General features: G+C 47.1%; 1 protein-coding gene and 1 non-coding gene across 2 annotated transcripts in view; both read left to right on the plus strand.

Annotated features, from left to right (window-relative positions):
* Positions 1 to 19,650, plus strand: part of LOC144169273 (5-hydroxytryptamine receptor-like) — a 578,780-nt gene that overhangs the window by 426,028 nt on the left and 133,102 nt on the right. The window lies entirely within an intron of this gene.
* On the plus strand, positions 10,597 to 10,668 carry Trnar-ucu (transfer RNA arginine (anticodon UCU)). Its single transcript has one exon. It is a non-coding gene; the product is annotated as a tRNA-Arg (tRNA).

Genomic DNA, 19,650 nt, shown 5'->3' on the forward strand with positions numbered 1-19,650 from the left:
TAGAGGTGACACAAAATTGAAAGAAGAGGTACGGGGAAAGTATATTTATTTTCAGCGTTGATGGCGGTCCTCTTATAGAAATATACATACATACATGCACACAATATGGTGCTTATTAATGACACCTGACCAACTCCAAATGTATATTTAAGGGATGCGACTCCAAATGTATATTTAAGGGATGTGACGCATAAGCTTGAGGTTTAAATCATGTTTTGAACGGCGTGCGACTTGGGCGGAGACCGCATCCTATATTGCGCACACACGATGTGGCTCGTTTTTATCAGGAGCCGCCACGTCATATATTCAGAGGGACACGTAGCTCCGCGTGAGCGGCGATATAAGTTTCCTTTTGTTGTTAGCTCTTTCGCTCTCACATTTTAGGGGATAATTTGCTCGGATGACTCCCTGGACAGGGGGATCCACCAACAGCACTTTTCTAATTTCAATAACGTTGTACACACCCACTCGCTCTCTGCTTCGACGCAAGCGGCAATTTGTACTTGCTTTGGTGGTAATCTTGATCTTTGTGAGCCGACTTTTCCGTCGTTGCGTTTCCTAACCATAGCAGTTTCGCTTAAAACTGAAAATCATACCTCGCGCTCGTTAGTGAATGGAGCAGAAGGGATAAGCCACAGCCTCGTTGTAGCACTCTGTGATTACGTACTGGCTCCTGCATAAGCGTCAATGGGATTCTGTCACTTATTATCCTAAAAAGGGAAGCGCATGCATTCGCCGAAACCACCCGGTGCACTCAGCTTAACGACACAGCTGAGATTTGCTTTATCTGAATACAATAACGACCTGCTCCGTTCGCCGCACGCCAAAAGAAAGCGGGTGACATAAGCTTCACTTATCCCACGAAAGGCTCGGCATGCTCTTTTTGGACGGAGCAAGCGTCTTAGTTCGCTGCGTCAGAGTGCTTTCCTCTTGACCGGACCGGCTTACACGAGCTCCTAATTGCCACTATTTATAAACGTTCTCAGATTCGGCGCTGGGGAAACGCGTTTGATCTCGGTTCCTTTACTGGTGGTTTTGAACTTTCTGTCAGTAATTAAAATCAATGTTACCGGCTCTTCCTGCTTTCATTTTTGTTTCGGGTGGTGCTTACATTTTCGTTAAACCCCGCTGCTTCTCTTTCGGTTAGCTTCTGTCTCCTAGTCACCCGTACTTAAGCTGGAGCGAGAGCAGCAAAATGTCAGTACTAAGAGATTTTGCATTGGGTGATTGTGCCAGCTTAACGGGAAACCGTGACAATCACTTCCCGTTTGTCCGACGGTAAGAAGCACGGGATCTTTAATGAGCCGCTTCCCGGTTTGAACTCCCGTTTAAGGGCAGCCAGGTACGACTAATCCGCAACAAAGGATTCTGTCAAGCTTTGTTTAAAACATCTCAACATCACGTATTCTCTTGAAGGTCGTCGTAAGGGTACTGCTTTTTATGCTTGATGTACTAATACATGACAGCTCGACTTGTAGAGGGAACGACAGAAAGAAAACGATTTGAATTAGAAGTCGGTGCACGTACAGACAAGAGTTAAAAGAGTGTCGGAATGTCTGACAAGCAGCTGAACCCAAATATAAAGGAAAATTATCTTTGTCGCACCGAGTTTAAGTCAACAAGCAAGGTATTTGTTAAGTCGCCACTCGCCACTCGCCGCAGTATAAGCAATGTATGTACTTGAAGCTCACCCACGGAGGTTTGGTAGTTTATCGGTGCTAATATCGGGCGCGAGGTGGACGTGCGTCATGTTCACAAATCTTGCACTGGACCCCCGTCGAGGCGGTGGTGCCATCTATCGGCCCAGCAAGGCACATCCGCCTGGCGTGACACGGAATTCCCTTTGTCGCTAACGACGGGCGTCATCGTCGGACAATGCAAGCCCCTAAGCAGCTCTACTGAGATTTCCGTTAAAAGGCGCAGCGACCCGAAGTTGCCCGCCTAAAATACCGTAAGTTTAAAGTGGTTATTTCTGGTTTCAGAGGCAATACCGTTTATGTAGTGTGTTCCACGCTGAAAGAACTAAGTACCATAATACAAAGTAGAGGCATAGTCCTTCAAAAACACTGGTAGATATGTGCCTTTAAAGCGTGCTCTACCGCATGCTCAGTCTTTGTGCGGAAAAGCTTGATTGCAGCGTAGCGTAGGTACCAATAAAAGCTGGAGCGGTCCTACCGGTAGTGCAAAAGCCGCAAAACTCAGTACCAGTAATATATAAATTCAACAACGTACCTTTCGTAACTCCAGCAACAAGATATTTTTCTTTGAATTTCGCACGCCTGTGTTAATTTTGCTGGCATGGTCGGCTTTTTATAGGCGCTGCACGGTTGGCGAAGTTTCAGCGGCAATTTCGTGGTTTTATGAGTAATTTTCTCCCCAAAGTTTCCAAAAGCTGTCACGATTTTGTAATACTGAACTTCACGCGCTGTGCCCGTTATACGAGAGGCGTCAGTTTTACAAGAGACAAAATACAGCATCCCATTCGCTCCATGTGTTCTTCTGAAGTTGATTTTCGGTTGTGGAGAGCATAAAAAGGAGGATATACTCCAAGTAATTACAACTACGGTGCCTAGAGAACTATGATTTTGCACTTTTTGGTAGTTACAGCCTAAAACCCATCCAGACGCCGACCTTACAGGATCGTTAACGGCGTGCAGCAAGCAAAAAAAAAAAAATTTAGAAGTGCCGGAAATAATGACCCGCACCAGGGATGACACACCGAAAGTACACACATTTCAGCACCGCTATTCAAAGTACAAATTACCTATCCCCTGTAAGAAGCGAACAAGCGTCCGCTTCAATGGCAGATTGTGAAGCTGGCCCGCGTTCAGAACAACCTGACCGCGAGAAAGATAATTGGGTTGCCTTGATGGGATCGGGAAGGCATCACATGAACCTTTTATTTCTTTTTTTTTTGTTTTTCCGGGACAACGACACCGTCGTCGTCTTTTTAGACAAATTACAAATATTTATTTTATACGAGTTAATGGAAGGCCGAGCATCGGTCGAACCTACGCGGCTAGGCGAAGCGACAAGTGTTACGGGAGCATTAGAAGAAAGGAACGGTGTTGTTTGTTGTGGTCGTTGTGGCAGAAATAACAAGAGAGATCATGAAGACGCCCATTACCGGGGCACTGCTTTTGACAAAGGCCCAACCAAGATTTCAGCCAGTAAATAGAAAGTAACCGCGCCCTCATTCTTCGTTATCTTTTATCTAACAAGAGGAACACAACACATGCCGCTGACCGTTGCACTCAGCGCGTTTGTCACAGCTCGCCAGTGTAAAATCGCAAAAGGAATAACGCAAAACATAGCAGAAATTCCCGTCGTATGACGGAAAACTTTTTTCGTAACCACAGGAGTCCTGTTGTTGCGACAATGCCATCTGTTGTTACGACGAAAAATCGTGTCGTAACGACAAGGCCAATTTTCTCAACGACAAACATTTCTGTAGCCGCACAACAGATCTGCCATTTAAGCTGCTCTTCACAATAGGCAATTACATTTAAACCATGTGCAACTACTGATGGGGCATCAAGATCACAACAAGGCAGGAATGCGGCCCGATGGAACATCAAAATAAGGACAGGAATACCACACACGACAGAGCATCAGAGTCACGACCTGACGAGAATACGAAAAGAACACTGCACGACACGCGAAAATACGACAAACCAGATATATTTTTGCCATCTTGTACGACTGGGATATCGTTCGTTCCAAGGGGAAAATAGCGCGGAGACGGGAATTAGGGGATTTATTTAAGGGCGCGTGCAGTCAGAAACTGACAGAAGGAGGCGCTGGCTGCATCCCAGTTAACTGCATGTCCACGTCCACAGCGTCGACTGCACCGAGCAGCTCCTGTGGTTTGTCCTACGGTACAATTGCGTGCGTGTTCCATGCGCAATCGCCGAGCTGTCGCTCCCCAAACTACATTTCACTGCGCTCAACCATGAAATTTTTTTGATAAAATGTTAACATTGAACGAGCTTTTAAAAGCGTTTCCGCGATTAATCAACGTATGAGATCATAACTTTCACGCGATGTATGACTACCTTCTATGTTACAATGGGCGCTGCAGCCATATAATATCATCTACGTAGACAAGATATCAATTGACGAACAAGTTTTCGTACTGCAGGAACTAGTGACACGATCTGAAAATATCAACAATATTTCGTGCAAGAAACCTGTGGCGCATTTAAGGAAAACTTAAGCACGTAATCTATGACAGTAGGTTTTTCGTTCAAATATTCACACTGTGAGGGTGTCATTAAAACAAAGGAAAACCTAGCAATCTCGGTTAGAATAACTAAGGTGGAAAAAACGAAGTAACGCCAAGAAATAGCGGATAGGTGGGAAACGACATTGAACAAAGCAGTGCTGAGTAGATCAAGAAATGTAACATTTAGAGAAACAGTCAAGGTCTCTCCTAAACCCTGGCGGAAACGTAGTCAATCTCATCCCCAGCTCTTGAAGTAAGCCATGATGAGAAGAAAGGCCGACAGCTAAGAAGACGCACGCCGTGGACATCTTCAACGAAGGCTGGTAACATAGGCTTGCTCTGTTTTCGAAGGTAGACATGAAACGTCTACTGTGCAAACCAACAGTGCCGTCTTGTAGTGGCATTTGTCGTAGCCAGGAGTCACATCGTCTGGTGCGTACTGAACAAAACTTCAGTTTTTAATTTTGCTTTTGTGCAGTGATATCCACGAGGGGACATTTGGCTCGTGCTACGCAAGCGTTGGCCCCGCAGTCAGCAAAAGTGAGTTCGGCCCGAAAGTGAGGTCGGCCAGTCTGTTGGCTCGTAGCGACCGGGCTGACTGCAAGGTGCCTGGCCGTGTCTCTTAAAAGCTGCAAGGCGGGGAACAGTGGGCATGCCCGGAGGCGAGCTTCGTCCGGTGGTGTATAACGTGCACGAGTGCATCCGAGAAAGAACACAGCCCGAGCGCCAGGAAAAGCGGGAGGTAAACGGAATTAAGCTTGGCTTTAAGATGAAATAGAAAACTGTCTTGGGTAGTTTTTTGAGAGCAGTGACGCAAGCTTGTCTCGTGCCGCAATCACGAATCGCGCAGCTTGCGGACCAGGGGCGTGGCCCACAGCAGTCGCAATACCCTGCAGCAAGTCGTCGCTAAGGACTGCCCGCTTTAGTTCACATCGACCAGCGCAATATCTGCGCTTCCAAAAATTTTGTAGCATGCTCAAGCTGGAATACGCCTTTATGTGGTTGTGTGCGCGCTGATTGTTCAAATCATTGTTACCCTTATGTCGTCAAGTTTTATGTCAAGTTTAGTTGAATATTTGCGAAAACATATACCGCCGGTTGATAAAAGGAAGCCGGTTGTTTTCAAAACGATTGTTCCAGTACGCTGTTTACTCTGAGTGCCTCCTCAAACAAAACACCACAACGAACGGCGCAAATTCCGCACAGTCCCGCAGTCCAGGCACACATCACAATAGACGCTGCTGTTGTCACTGGGCACATTGTGCCTTTATACTACGTTGTCCACAAAGTAAACGCGGTCACCTTCCACACACGTCGAAGCCTTACGATGCTCGCTTGGGTCTGCTGCCCGCGGTCATTTCCGATCAGAAAAAAAAATCAAACTCACCTTCTCTCAACACCAGTAGCCCTTTGCCAGCATCGGTGCAATGCCGGAAGCGTGCCGGATCTCCCGTGGGCCTCAGCTTAGAAACGTCACCTCTACCTCGAACCACTTCCGCAATCGTGTACATTCAGGACGACGATGTTCGCAAACTAAAGACAACAAATGCGTTTGCAAAGCAGATCAAGGAATACAAAAGAGAGGAAGAGTAACAAAGCGGATGAGAGAAACGCTCGAGAGCGGCTGAATCGGGAATACCAGGTCTCGGGCCAGCGTGCTCAAAGCAAACAAACAAGCTAGAGATAGAAGAAAAAATGCCCTTTCTCCGAAACATTAATCTGAATTTGCGTTTATTCTTCATTTATCGTTTTTCCACGTTGTGCGTGCGGTCTTTTGGACTACGGCATGTTGCAATTTTGTATTTCCACGATCTCCGAAATTACCCGTATTCGGGCGCTCGCTTTCACAATCCCCCATGAGAGCCCTTACTTTCCGCAAATAGCTGCTCGCAAACATCACAACAAACATACTGGTGTCTCTTCGTGTTCGCATCGTCTGTACTGGGTTCCCTCGAAGGCGTCTATAACTCATTTGCGGTTTACAGTGAGTAACGCAGATTTATTGATAGACGCAGAGGAGTTGTAAATGCCTCTATTTCGGCGTCGGTGTTCGGTACATAGAAGTGTGACGAGAGTGGCTGAACGAGAGGCACACGATACGAACGTCGTTATAACGGGAAACACCCACACACAGAGTTTCCTGGCGTTGCTTGTATAACAGCATTCGCTAATTACTTTTTATTCATAGGCGTCGATGAGTAAAAAGAGTAAAAAAAGGTAAAAAAAAACGAAGAAGGGTAGGGTAGAAGCAGGCTTGCTTTCCAGCGCTGAGAACAAAGAATGAAAGAGACATTCTGAATGGCTCTGGGTGAGAGCTGTTGTTAGAAATGAGGAAAAATAAATAAAAACTCAGGTTGATTTCTCTGTCACAGCAATCGGTAAAACACGAGAGTGAAATGTTGAGCGAAATCTGCAGATGAGCATGATTTGCGGGTAAGCGGCTCTCCTGTGGGTGGGCTTCGCGAGCGACGTCCTGCTGGCGGGTAGCTTCTGTAAAGCTGTACTGGCGTCATTTCCGTGACGGATATGACGTCAGGGAAATCTTGGTGTATTCCGGCATAAAACACGTTCGTGTTAAAATATAATACCCGAAAACGAAGAACCCTAAGTATAATGTACTTTTTAGCACTAAAGGTTGCTTCCCCGCAAGAACCCCTGAGTGCCGGAGTGCACCCTTTACAGGCCGCTTGCTCCGTTGTAATGGCATCACTTCCGTGATGAATATGAAGTCACAGCAAGCTCGGTGTATCCGTGAATAAACACTTTCTTGTTAGAAAAAGTAACTCACGTGTGTTGAAGGTAGGCGAAATACAAACAAAAAAGCACTATTGCGGGGCTGTGGGTTACATAAATTGGTATGAACCATGGGGTAAATCGTGTCAGTTTTGTTAATAATACTCCTAGCAGGTGGAGTGTTTGATACCTGAACAAAGCAAATTTTCAAATTGTTGGTTGCCTGAGAGCGGTGAATGAAAAGTAGAACGTTCAGTGTCAACTACGAGTAACTATTCAATGTTGTTCTAAATGAGGACGAGACATACGTAAGCCGCTCGTTGCTCGGCAGTGCAGACGTCTGCAACTATGTTAAAAATACAGTGACATTAACTTAACTTGCTGTGTTTTTTGCTAAAGATCATCAATTGACAGAAACAAAGACGCAACTAATCGTGTACAACCCCCATTAGAGCCGAAAGACCGATTCCAGAATACGCACCGGAAGCCCTCTTGCCATCATTTTGGTTTAGTTATCACTTTGAATTATGCACCTTCGCAATGGACAGGTGTCAGCTCCGCGTCGTTCATTACCAGAAAACTGTCGGCTCAACGGTAGCACAACTGAAGTTTGAAGCATCCACCAGAGAGTCCACAAAAAAGGGCCTCAATATATTCTACGTTTTCCCACTCAGGCATCCCCGAGGTTTAATGGCAGGCCGTGAAGTAGTTTTATGCCTCACGGCTGGCTAAACAGATTTCAGCACTATACCAGCGAAGCTCGTTAACAACATACCGAGCACTCTTTTTCCGTATTTTCTGGCCGCCTCACGACCTTTGTCTATGCGGAAACCCATGCGCGCCAGCCATATGTGTTTCTGGGGTTTCAGCTATGCACGTTTTGCATCTCAGCTGTAGAGTTAACAGGAAGCAAACTCCAAGACAGAACAAGCCGTTGCCCCGGCCTCCCATTTGCGCTTCTCTTCCTGAACATACTGCGCATACGCACTTGCACTCCCTCTCTCCTAAGGCGACCTGTGAGATCACAAATGCGCTTAGCTGGAGCCTCGGAAAAACTTATCGCTGGTAAGCCTGGGTTTCTGCGTAAACAAAGGTCGTAAGGCGGCCTAAAAAAACAAAAAAAAAGAAATGCTAGGTATGCCATTAACGCACTTCAGCGGTAAAATGCCCAAACCAGCTTAGAACGTAAGCCGTGTGGTATATATCGGGTATATCTGGGCTTCGCTGTCGGCCATTTAAATCTCTATAAAGCCTGAACAGACAAGTCATTCGAATAAACAAAAGCAATGCCTTCTATGCGCATTTTAGCGTTAAAATTCCAGGTACGTAGTGGCTCTTACGCTATCCAATTAACACAAATTCATCAAGTATATGACTTTTAGAGTCAAAGTGTGCAAGCTAGGTTAATGCCTCTGTTTTTTAACAGAAGAGGTGTTGCAGTTCGCCCCTTTTAGTTCGCCTGCTGGAGGTCGTACGTGAGGCAGGAGCAGGCCGCAGGTGCACATTTCCAGACCAGCCGATAAAGGGAGCAGGGGTGTCGTTCGCCCGGGTTCCTTTCTGTCCCGCTAGGTGACGGAACCCCCGTCAATGATGTATTGCTGCCGATTCCTTTCGGGAACTGCAGAATTTAATCGTTGCAAAGGACTGCCCTCAAGCCACAAATTCCTAAGCATTAACTACCTATTGACAAAGTCTAAGCTCGTTCACTCTGAATTTTCACACATCGGTTGAATTTTGGGGCCATTCATCCGTTCTGGTGATGTACAGGGTTACGAACTTCCCGTGCTTGGGTTGGTTGACCCTAAACACATTAACATCGGTTCTACGCGGCGATGCCCTACGCAAGCCCATGGCAAATTAAAAACCACTATATTTCCACCGTTTGAATACTGGCGTTAACGTTCGCATTTAAGCTGCAACCAGAAAGCATTTCGTCCAAGTTCACCCTTCCCCCAAACGATCGTATCGTCTGTTAAGTTTTTGACAACTACTTAGAAATGATGGTGATGATAATGATTAATATTGCGTTCACCGGTTTCGCTATTGGTTGTATCACCTTGGAGTGTTTCTCTGGTATTTTGCTGTATGTCAACCGATAGCTGTGGACATTCCTCTTTTTCAGTTATTTAAGGTGTACCAAGCAAGGAGGGCCGTCACAAAAGGTTAGGTTTAAGGTAACCACAAGACCCGATGTAGTCGTCTAATTAGAGATCGGGTGGGCGAGAACTAGGGGAAAGAGATATGCAATGAATGTGTTGCCAACGCGACGCCATACAGCGCGCATCCAAATGATGACAAATTACTCCTAGGCTGTCTGTGGCTTCTAACGCGCTGACACTCCAGCAGGGTGATATGCTTCGTGCTGCGCCCAAAACAACCTTCAACGGCTTTTTTTCTCAGTCAGTTCATACGCAAAATAAAATTGTCTCATCATTTCATAAACTCCCTCTCTACTACAGTGTGTAACTGTAGTAGAGGCGTATTCCCAAAGCCCCACCATTTATTCTCATTCTTGTTGCTATTTTCCCTGAAACCACAGTCATTGCCGCCCCGCCCCCCAAATGCCGTATGCAAGCAACCTAGCTTCGCTTATCGGCGCCAAAGCATGACCGCGAAAACATCGGGAGTCACGGTTGCTCTAGAGAATAAAGCTGTGTTCCGCTCGTCTTCTACATCAATTATTCGCTGTTAAACGTGGGTGTGGAACACAGACCGCAGGTAACAACTGAACTCTGGGGTGTCCCACAAATGTACGAAAGATCTAGCCCCAAAACATCAGAGACACACGAGCGCAACATTAAAAAAATGAAGGTTACTGACATTACGACTGGAGGACCAGTCTTTATCGAGTAATATACAACCTAGGCACACGGACGCTTTTATAGGTGCGGAAGGTCTGCTACAGACCACCCTCGTTAAGCAAATACGATTGCGCGTTGGAGAGCGGGAACAGGGAAACAGAGGGCGCTATACGTTTGCGTACCCACTTTTGGGACGCACAGCTCCGCAAAAATTCTATCCAGTATTAAAAAAAACGCAAAGATTCATAGCAACAGTGGATATGGTCTGCGGGCGCCAGCACCAAACTGTTTCTGAAAAAAGAAAGCATTAACCAAGTTTATTCAATTAAAAGAAATGGCAGACACTTAAAGGACAAATTACAGGAATAAACAAATGGTACAGCAAATGTCTCAAAATTGGCTTTCTTGACTGCCTACCCTTCTGGCTGCATTTGACGAGCCCCTTATCTTATTTCACATTCTGATTCGCTATATGTATATATATATATATATATATATATATATATATATATATATATATATATATATATATATATATATATATATATATATATATATATATATATATATACAGAAAGATAGGGCAGCAGTCTACAACGCCAAAGGAGGCATAGGGGTGTGGTTAGGCTTGATGTCTTGATGCCAAGGTAGCATAAGAGGGTTTCCCCCCAGTTGACCGCTCATGACAGGCTGTAGACGTTCGCGTCACGCCCCGGGGGTTGAAAAAGAAGGTCCCCTTCTCCCCGTGTAGTCTGAGTGGCGCTGGCTACCACCCTCAAGCGTCAGATACAGTTGTAGTAAATATAAATACCCCAGAAAGTGAAGCAGAACACAGTCGCCCAGATAGCCGAATTGGTAAGGCATTCGAGATCTAATCGAAAGGCGTGGGTTCGGTCCCCACTCTGGGCACGTGTTTTTCTTTCTTTCCTTCTCACGTAATTAATAAAAATTAATAATAATGTAACGTCACTAACGGTAATAAATAGTCTAACCACTCCCCTAAGCCTTCTTTGGCGTTGTAGACTGCCGGCATTTCTTTCTGTATATATATATATATATATATATATATATATATATATATGTGTGTGTGTGTGGGTGGTATAAAATCTTTTTTAAGAGGTCAAACCCGCATCGACCGCCACAGGCCTGGTGTGGCCAACCATTGTCTTTAAAGAACAGAGGTCAATCTCCGTTTCCTGGCATCATCGTCATGTCTCAGGCCCCATGAGCGCGCGCACTGTTTCTTCCTCTTCACTTGGTTCCCTTCGATGTCCCATTAAATGCAGGCCTTGATGGCCGCTCATCTCCTACATTCACGGTCGAGTCTCATCCTTAGGGGTCAACGGATCTCACAACTTGGTGCCGAAATCTGGGACTCTTGTCTGCCAGGTCGACAGCGACAAGCAGGACCGATAGCTTTTTGTCGACGGCTTCTGCTTTAGAGACCGGCAGACCTTTCTCTAAGGACCAACGATGACTTCGATGAAGCGAAAGCTGCTTCGACGAACTGCCCTTTGGGACAAGCGTCCCACCGTCGTGACTGATATCGAAGACGGCCTCTGAAGTGGCACCTTCACTACAGCTATGGACGCAGTGATATTTTTGGAGAGTATCGAGGCAATGCATCGACCAATCCAGCAGCTGGACGGCGACATTGTCCAGTAAGCGACGGAGGAAACAGTCACGAAAGAGATTTCCAGCGCGACTTCGTTCAGTGACAAAGTGGTGAAGATCATGTCGGAGCTTCGCTCCAAATCTCGAGGCCGGCAGGCTGGTGAGTCTCTCGTTATACCTTCTGTAACAAGACCACCGCATAGCGAAACCGCAACCATTAGAGCGAAGCTACCGACAATAGAACTAACGAAAATTGATAGAGACCGTCTGAACAGGACCAGATTTTGGGGTCTCTTCGAATCCGCAGTACACAACAATTCTGAAAGGCGGGCGACGGAGAAACTTTATTACTTGACAAGCCTGCTGACCAGCTGGGCTGCTGCAGTGGTGTTCGGACTGCCCATGACCGAACAATGCTATAACGACGCGATCGGAATACTTCACAAGCGAATCGGCGACCGGACACTTTTTGCGCGAGACCACCTGCGGGCACTGATTGACTTAACACCTCATTCCTCATCAACTGACGCAACGAAACTACGAAGGCGCTACGCCGACGTGCAGAAACACTGTAGAAGCTTGAATGCACTTGGTACTAGCCCAGAGGCTTATTGTGCCAAGCTACATGAGATCCGTCTTCGCGCTCTCCGTCGATACATGGTCCTGAGGTACTACTACCGATTCAAAAACATCCTGTACTGTTTCAACATCAACTGGAGTGGAGCGTGAGCACCAACCAACAGACGACAAGAAAGAGTTCGACGAGTTAATTAACTTCTTTGAAGTCGAATTTGAGTGTCTGGAAGCAGTTATACTGAGCGTACCTCCGAGAATGAAGTTTAAGGCGAATGACAAGCCAAGAGAACAGCGTCAAACAGACACTTTCAAAAATCGACATTCTGCGGCAGCCCTGTATTCCAAAGCTAACGAGACGTGACAGTGCTTGTTTTGATTCGGCCTGCATGATTCAGGATCTTGCTCGGATAAGAAAATCACCATGGAGCAGAAGAAGTTTCTTCTCACAAAACACGGACGTCGTTTCCGTTGTCTGACCCATGGACATAACGCTCGACAGTGTAAAAGGAAGATCGTTTCCGCATAGTGTGCACCGAAGACCTAGAAAAGCCAGAGAAAAATTCCCCCGCATTTCCCCGAGGGGGAGAATGTGAAAGTGCGAATGCACGGTTGTCGGCCCGCTTGCGGCGCTTGCGCTCGGCCCCCGCAGCCCACCGCCTCGCCGCCTTCTCTTCCATCTCTTCCATCGGGTTTGTAGTATCACGTGTACACCACGCAGTTATCAAGCCGCTATAACGCCGCTGAGTCGCCAACGCACGCCGCTGACGACGTAGTTTGAATGCGTTAAAGATATAAAGCGCGTTACTGACACCGATATCAGCGTCGCGTCCGTGGCTTATTCGGTAGAGCGTCGGGCTGCGGCCCGCAAAGTCCTCGGATCGAAACCTGGCGCCGGATGCTGTTTCTATTATAGAGGAGCACTGCGGACGCTGCCGCCGCCGGCGGTGGATGGTTTGGGGTCGCTTATAAAGTGCATTTGTGGGCGCAACTTCCGAACTTGCGGTTCCCTCCAGGCAAGCAACTGACCTACGTGACAATTCCGAAGTAGCAGAGGGAACACCCCGCCACTTGGACAAGCAGCACAATCAAAACGTTTTCCTGGGAAGCGACAACTCACATGACAACCTATCTAGGAAAACGGGAAGCCAGCCACCGGTCCATTCCGCGTCGTGGGAAGGACCCTTACGATCTCTTCCAGAAGGGTAAGGTGTAGTGACCACCGTATGGTAAGATCCCGAATTAGGCTAGATTTGAGGAGGGACCGCAACACGCTAGTACGAAAGAAGCCGATAAATGAGCTAACAGTAAGACGTAAAGTAGAAGAATTCAGGATCGCGCTGCAGAACCGATATTCCGCTCTTAACGAGGAAGCCGAGCTTACGACGCAGGAAGCCAGCGACAACCTTACACGCATTATTATGGAGTGTGCGGTAGAAGTCGGGGGCACTATGGCTAGACAGGATACTGGTAAACTTTCACAGGAGACGAAAGATCTAATCAGGAAACGGCAAACCATGAGAATCTCCACCGCAGCTGACAGAATAGAACTAGCGGAGCTCTCCAAGCTAATCAATAAGCGTAAGACAGCTGACATACGGAAGTGTAATATGGAGAGGATCGAATACGCTGTAAAGAACGGAGGTAGCCTGAAAGCAGTGAAGAGACGTCTTGGCGTGGGGAAAAATCAGATGTATGCACTTAAGGATAAGCAAGGCAATGTCATCACAAATAGGGATAAAAATAGTCACAGTGGCCGAGGAGTTCTATAGGGATCTGTACAGTAGCGAGGACATACAGGATAATGCCGAACGAGACAGTAGTTCACAGGAGATAGACATCCCACCAGTAACGACCGAAGAAGTAAGGAAGGCTTTGAAAGAAATGAAAGGGGACAAAGCACCTGGTGAGGATCAGATAACAGCAGACCTCTTGAAGGATGGCGGAGAAATTGCCCTTGAAAAACTGGCAAACCTGTATACGCAATGCCTAATGACCGCAATGGTACCGGAATCTTGGAAGAACGCGAACATCATCCTAATTCATAAGACATGAAGGACTTGAAAAATTACCGGCCGATCAGCTTACTGTCAGTCGTCTACAAGGTATTTACCAAGGTAATCGCCAACCGAATTTCGGTAACCTTAGATTTCAGTCAACCTAAAGAACAAGCAGGGTTCCGTAAAGGTTATTCAACAATGGACCATATTCACACGATCAATCAGGTAATAGAGAAGTGCGCTGAGTATACTGAACCCCTATATATAGCCTTCATAGATTATGAGAAAGCATTTGACTCGGTCAAAACCCTAGCAGTCCTTCAGGCATTACGGAACCAGGGGGTAGATGAGCCTTATGTAAGAATACTAGAGGATATCTACAATGGGTCTACAGCTACGATCATCCTCCATAGGGAGAGCAATAAAATACCTATAAGAAAGGGTGTCAGACAAGGAGACACAATCTCTCCAATGCTATTCACAGCATGTTTACAAGAAGTATTCAGAACGTTGGATTGGGAACAGGTGGGAGTAAGGGTAATGGAGAATACCTCAGTAACCTCAGATTTACTGATGACGTTGCCTTACTAAGTAACTCGGGGGACGAATTGCAAAGCATGCTTTCCGCACTGGGCGAACAGAGTAGAACCATGGGACTGAAAATTAATATGCAGAAAACTAAAGTAATGATCAATAACCTCGGGACAGCACAGCGGTTTGACATAGGAGGCGAGGCAGTGGAAGTGGTAAGCGAATATATCTACTTAGGACAAGTTGTAACCCCAGATCCAAACCATGAGGCAGAGATAATTAGAAGGATCAGAATGGGGTGGGGTGCATATGGCAGACATTCTCAGATAATGAATAGCAGCCTACCGTTGTCGCTGAAGAAGAAAGTGTATGACAGCTGCATCTTACCGGTACTCACCTACGGGGCAGAAACTTGGAGGCTCACTAAGAGGGTTCAACTTAAGTTGAGAACGACTCTGCGGGCAATGGAGCGGAAAATGATAGGTGTAACATTAAGTGACAGGAAGAGAGCGGAGTGGGTCAGGGAGCAAACTGGTGTTAAAGACATATTAGTAGAAATTAAGAAGAAGAAATGGACGTGGGCAGGACATGTAATGCGAAGGCAAGATAACCGCTGGTCATTAAGGGTAAAAGAGTGGATCCCTAGAGAAGGCAAGCGTTGCAGGGGGCGGCAGAAAGTTAGATGGGCAGATGAGATAAAGAAGTTTGCGGGGATAAATTGGTCACAGTTGGCACAGGACCGAGGCAATTGGAGAATAATGGGAGAGGCCTTTGCCCTACAGTGGGCGTAGATAGGCTGGTGATGATATATATATATATATATTGTTTCAGGACTTATTGGTGGGCCATACCCCGCATCTTACCAAATGTAATGTGGTGGCAGCGCAGATGACAAGAACCATGCAGCAGGTGGACCATCCCTTTACAATACTTACATGGCGGCGATCAGACAGCCAGCGCAGGGTCCGCCAGCACTTTTTTTGTCGCCGTCGTCGCTGGTCTTTTGTGATGGCGCTGTGAGGTATTCCCCGCCAACATGCCCGGGGACATTACCCCCCGGTCGAGGGCGACCGTCCCGGTCGAAGCAGCGCCCCGATAAGGATGGTGATGCAGATGAGCAATGCGTAAAAATACAGTAGAAAGAACCGCTTGCCGCAACGGATCAAGGTGATGGGTTTGGTGAACACCGGCGAGTAGCAGCCATATTCGCAAGGCAACGACGAACCGGGGAAGGCTTTTAACCACGTCGGACCACAGGCATAAGGTCACTGCGTCGTCGTCTGGTCCCATGTCGCCGGGGCTCTGCGGCTCTCGATCGGCTCGTAAAGGGCTGGGGACACGGGGCGGGGGGGACGTCGTCGCGTGCTTGCAGGGGTGGGGCTAGGTCTGCCCGACGCGGTTCACGCACTCTCCATGATTCTACTGATGCCGACGAGGGGCGAAGCTGGTGCCAAGACAGGGATGTACCCCGCAAACTCCACCAAACTCACCGGAGGCGATTATAACAAGAAGAGTTGATGCGGCAGAACAATGAATAGTAGACGCTGGGGCGGCATGCGCCCATTCCGGTATGCTCCGAGGGTTACCCTGAAGCCGACGAAAGACCAACTCGGACGTTCATGCCAACAAGCTTGTTGCGGCTGGGCTTGCGCTCGGCCACGGTGCCTTACGTTTTCGCCTTCCATTAAACCCCCACCGTCAGCTAGCGTCACGACTGCTATTCCGCTTTGCAATATATATATATATATATATATATATATATATATATATATATATATATTGAGAGACGGCGTTTCGAAAGAAGGCCTTTATTCGGTCGCCGAGCCCAGACGTTCGTCCGCAGTCGAAGCGAGGGGATGATGATGATCATTTACAGATGATAATGGCGATGGCATGGCTGCAAAGACATCACTAAACGGGAAACACACCCCTTAGTGTCCACAATGCAATGATGATGGTTATGCTGCGTTTGGGCATAATGTCCGGCAATAACGTCCCTATGCTCACAATATATATATATATATATATATATATATATATATATATATATATATATATATATATATATATATATATATACGCACAAAGTAAAAGTACGCTCTTCGACCCGCCGCGGTGGCTCAGTGGCTAAGGCATTGCGCTGCTGAGCACGAGGTCGCGGGTTCGATTCCCGGCCGCGGCGGTCGCTTTTCTGATGGAGGCGAAAAGCAAAAATGCCCGTGTGTACGAGATTTCGGCGCACGTTAAAGATCCCCACGTGGTCAAAATTAATCCGGAGCCCTCCACTACGGCGCGCCTCATCGCCTGCGTTGCGTCGGCGCGTTAAACCCTACAATCAATCAAAGTACGCTCTTCGGAGACTTTATTTCCAATGTTTCGACCTGAGACAGGTCTTCCTCAGGCCTGATGGCGAGCTGTCTCTGGTCGAAACATTGGATATAAAGTCTCCGATAAGCGTACTTAGAGAGACCTGTCTCAGGTCGAAACGTTGGAAATAGTCTCCGAAGAGCGTACTTGTACTTTGTGCGTATTCCTGCAGCAACTAAGGACTCTACTTCACAACTATATTTATATATATATATATATATATATATATATATATATATATATATATATATATATATATATATTGAGAGACAGAGCTCCGAGATGCTGAGGGACCACTTTTAATTAGGCTCCCGAGCACAGGCCACCGAAAGACGGAACTGTCCGGGGATGATGATGGTTAAACACAGATGACAGTGGCAAAGGGTTTGGATGGGTAGAGGGATTGACCCGCCGTGTTCCACACTGGATATAACAATGGTCATGTCGCTTCCACGCATAAATATCACAACAGTACACCCCCAATGCCCACAATATATATATATATATATATATATATATATATATATATATATATATATATATATATATATATATATATATTTATATATATATATATATATATATATATATATATGTTATAGCCCCGCCGATAGCGTAGTGGTCATCGCACCTGGAAGGTATTTTGGAGGTCGTGGGTTCGGATCCCACCTGGCGGGCATCTTTTCTCTTTCTTTCTGTCTTTCCAAATTCTTCATCTGTTTCAATGACCTATTATATTCTCCCCTTTGCTTTCTGAGGTTGTCTAGACTGCCAAATGTTAACCCTTATTTCTGCCTTATTTCAACGAGCCCCTGATTTCCTATTCTGATTGGCTATATATATATATATATATATATATATATATATATATATATATATATATATATATATATATATATATATATATATATACATGACGAAAGGCACAGAAGGCAAGCCGCCTTGGTTTGGTGAATACGTCTGGCCCCAAAACGGACCTACCCGAACTGTACGGGTCGGGCTATTGCGACGCATACCTATATCCGTGCGCGTCTGCGGACCCACTCACCTGTTTATGCAGCACGGCTCCGAACCGCACGGACACAGTCAGGAAAGGAAAAAGGCCTGAGTGCTGACGTGTGTAATGGCGAAAAAACGTTGCCCTCGAAGGCAGTACACATTCAGACGGCAGCGGTGACTAGGGTAGCTACTGTTGCGTTAGAGGACTTCCAACGGAAGTGTGCGATCTACTTTCTCGCATCGTGTTCAGTTTTTTTTTTCGTAGGCCTGATTAATCGACTGCGTGTTTCCTGAACATGGCAGGTAAGGAGCAGGGGTAATGGAGGACGCGTGCGTTCTATGCAAGCGGGCCGTGCTTCTCGATGGAGCCATTACGCGCTGGGTGTTCCTTGGCGCGGGGTCTCCTTTCTGGGATGGCCTTCGTCTGTCTTCCCATTATGGCCGCACGCCTGACCACCGGAATGGAACTTGCCCTGCCATGAGGCAGCGACGCGTTTTCCGGTAGCAGTGGCCGTGAAAGGGACGTAGAGAGTTGGGCAGTTTTCTCTGGAAGGAAACTTCCAAAGCTCTCGAGAAATGTGTTTATGAGCTACTATTCTTGCGGTAAGTACCGGGCGAGGAAACTGAAACTTGTGGACTGCGGAGACCACGTTCGCGGACCAGTTTTGTTGTAGACGTTTAACTTGGTCTTGAACCAATAGCGCGGAAGACAACGATGAGGCTGCGGGTTCTGTGTCAGCCGTGGTGGCTGCTTTTACATGGAGGCGAGAAGCAAGAACGTCTGTGTGTTGACAACCAGGTGGTAAAAATTAATCCCGAGCACTCCACTACGGCGCGCCTCCTAGACCGGGTGTAACTTCGGCGTGTTAAACTCCCTAATCAATCGACAAAAATGAAAGGGAGGATTAGACACGGAGGTTCTGGCGCTCAACTGAAGTTTATTTCTCTGACCTGTGGCCCATACTGCAGCAGATATTAAAGCAACCACAGAAAGCAAAAGAAACTGCGACAAGTGATAAAAAACAATAAACTACCATCACAAAACTGCCACACTAGGCTTAGAAGCTACCGAGATAGGTGCCCAGATAGGAAAGGTACAGAACCAGCAGCTGGAAGTTCGGCCATCCTACGGGCATTGGAGTTCAGCCACAGTACTGAGGCCGGAGGACGTCCACTGCATGCAGAGCAAGCAGATGACTCAATCACACTGTGCAGCAGCGATGGCTCAGAGGTGCAGCACTGGCCTCGTATGCGGGAGGTACTGGGTTCAAATCCTGGTACCGCCGGGCACCCACTGGTTTCTTTAACGGGTACAGGCGTCCCTGGTCGAGTACACACACTTGAAAGGGGATTTCACGTCTGGAAAGCTGCCTTCACCCTTACGAGGGGCCCCTGACCCTTGTCCATCTGGCGGGGCCCCCAGCCATCATGTCGCGTTGCGCCATTGCCGGGGGTGGGAGTCTGGCGGCAAATCCTGCCACAGGCGATTGCGAGTTCAGCGTCCACCGTGGCTGTGGAAAGCACCATTAGCATTTGTGTGCCTTGGTGGCGCCGTGCACCTACCGGTAAAATAGGTGCAAGCCACTCCCCGGCCTGGCGCTCGGCCCTTGGGTGGAACTATAACGTTTGGGATGTTGACCCGGCTTGCACGGGATATCGTTCCTATGGAAAGAGGTGGCTGCAAAAACGCACGAATTTTTTTTAGTGTTCAGTGCACGCACATCAAAGTGAGCCCTCGCGCCACCATCAGCCCGCATAATTTGTGCAGACATTACGCGGGCAACGGTCTGTGCGATGGGTCGTAGTT

This window comes from Haemaphysalis longicornis, unplaced genomic scaffold, assembly GCF_048455015.1.
Source record: "Haemaphysalis longicornis isolate Haplotype H1 unplaced genomic scaffold, Haemaphysalis longicornis Haplotype H1 scaffold_2, whole genome shotgun sequence".
Taxonomy (NCBI): domain Eukaryota; kingdom Metazoa; phylum Arthropoda; class Arachnida; order Ixodida; family Ixodidae; genus Haemaphysalis; species Haemaphysalis longicornis.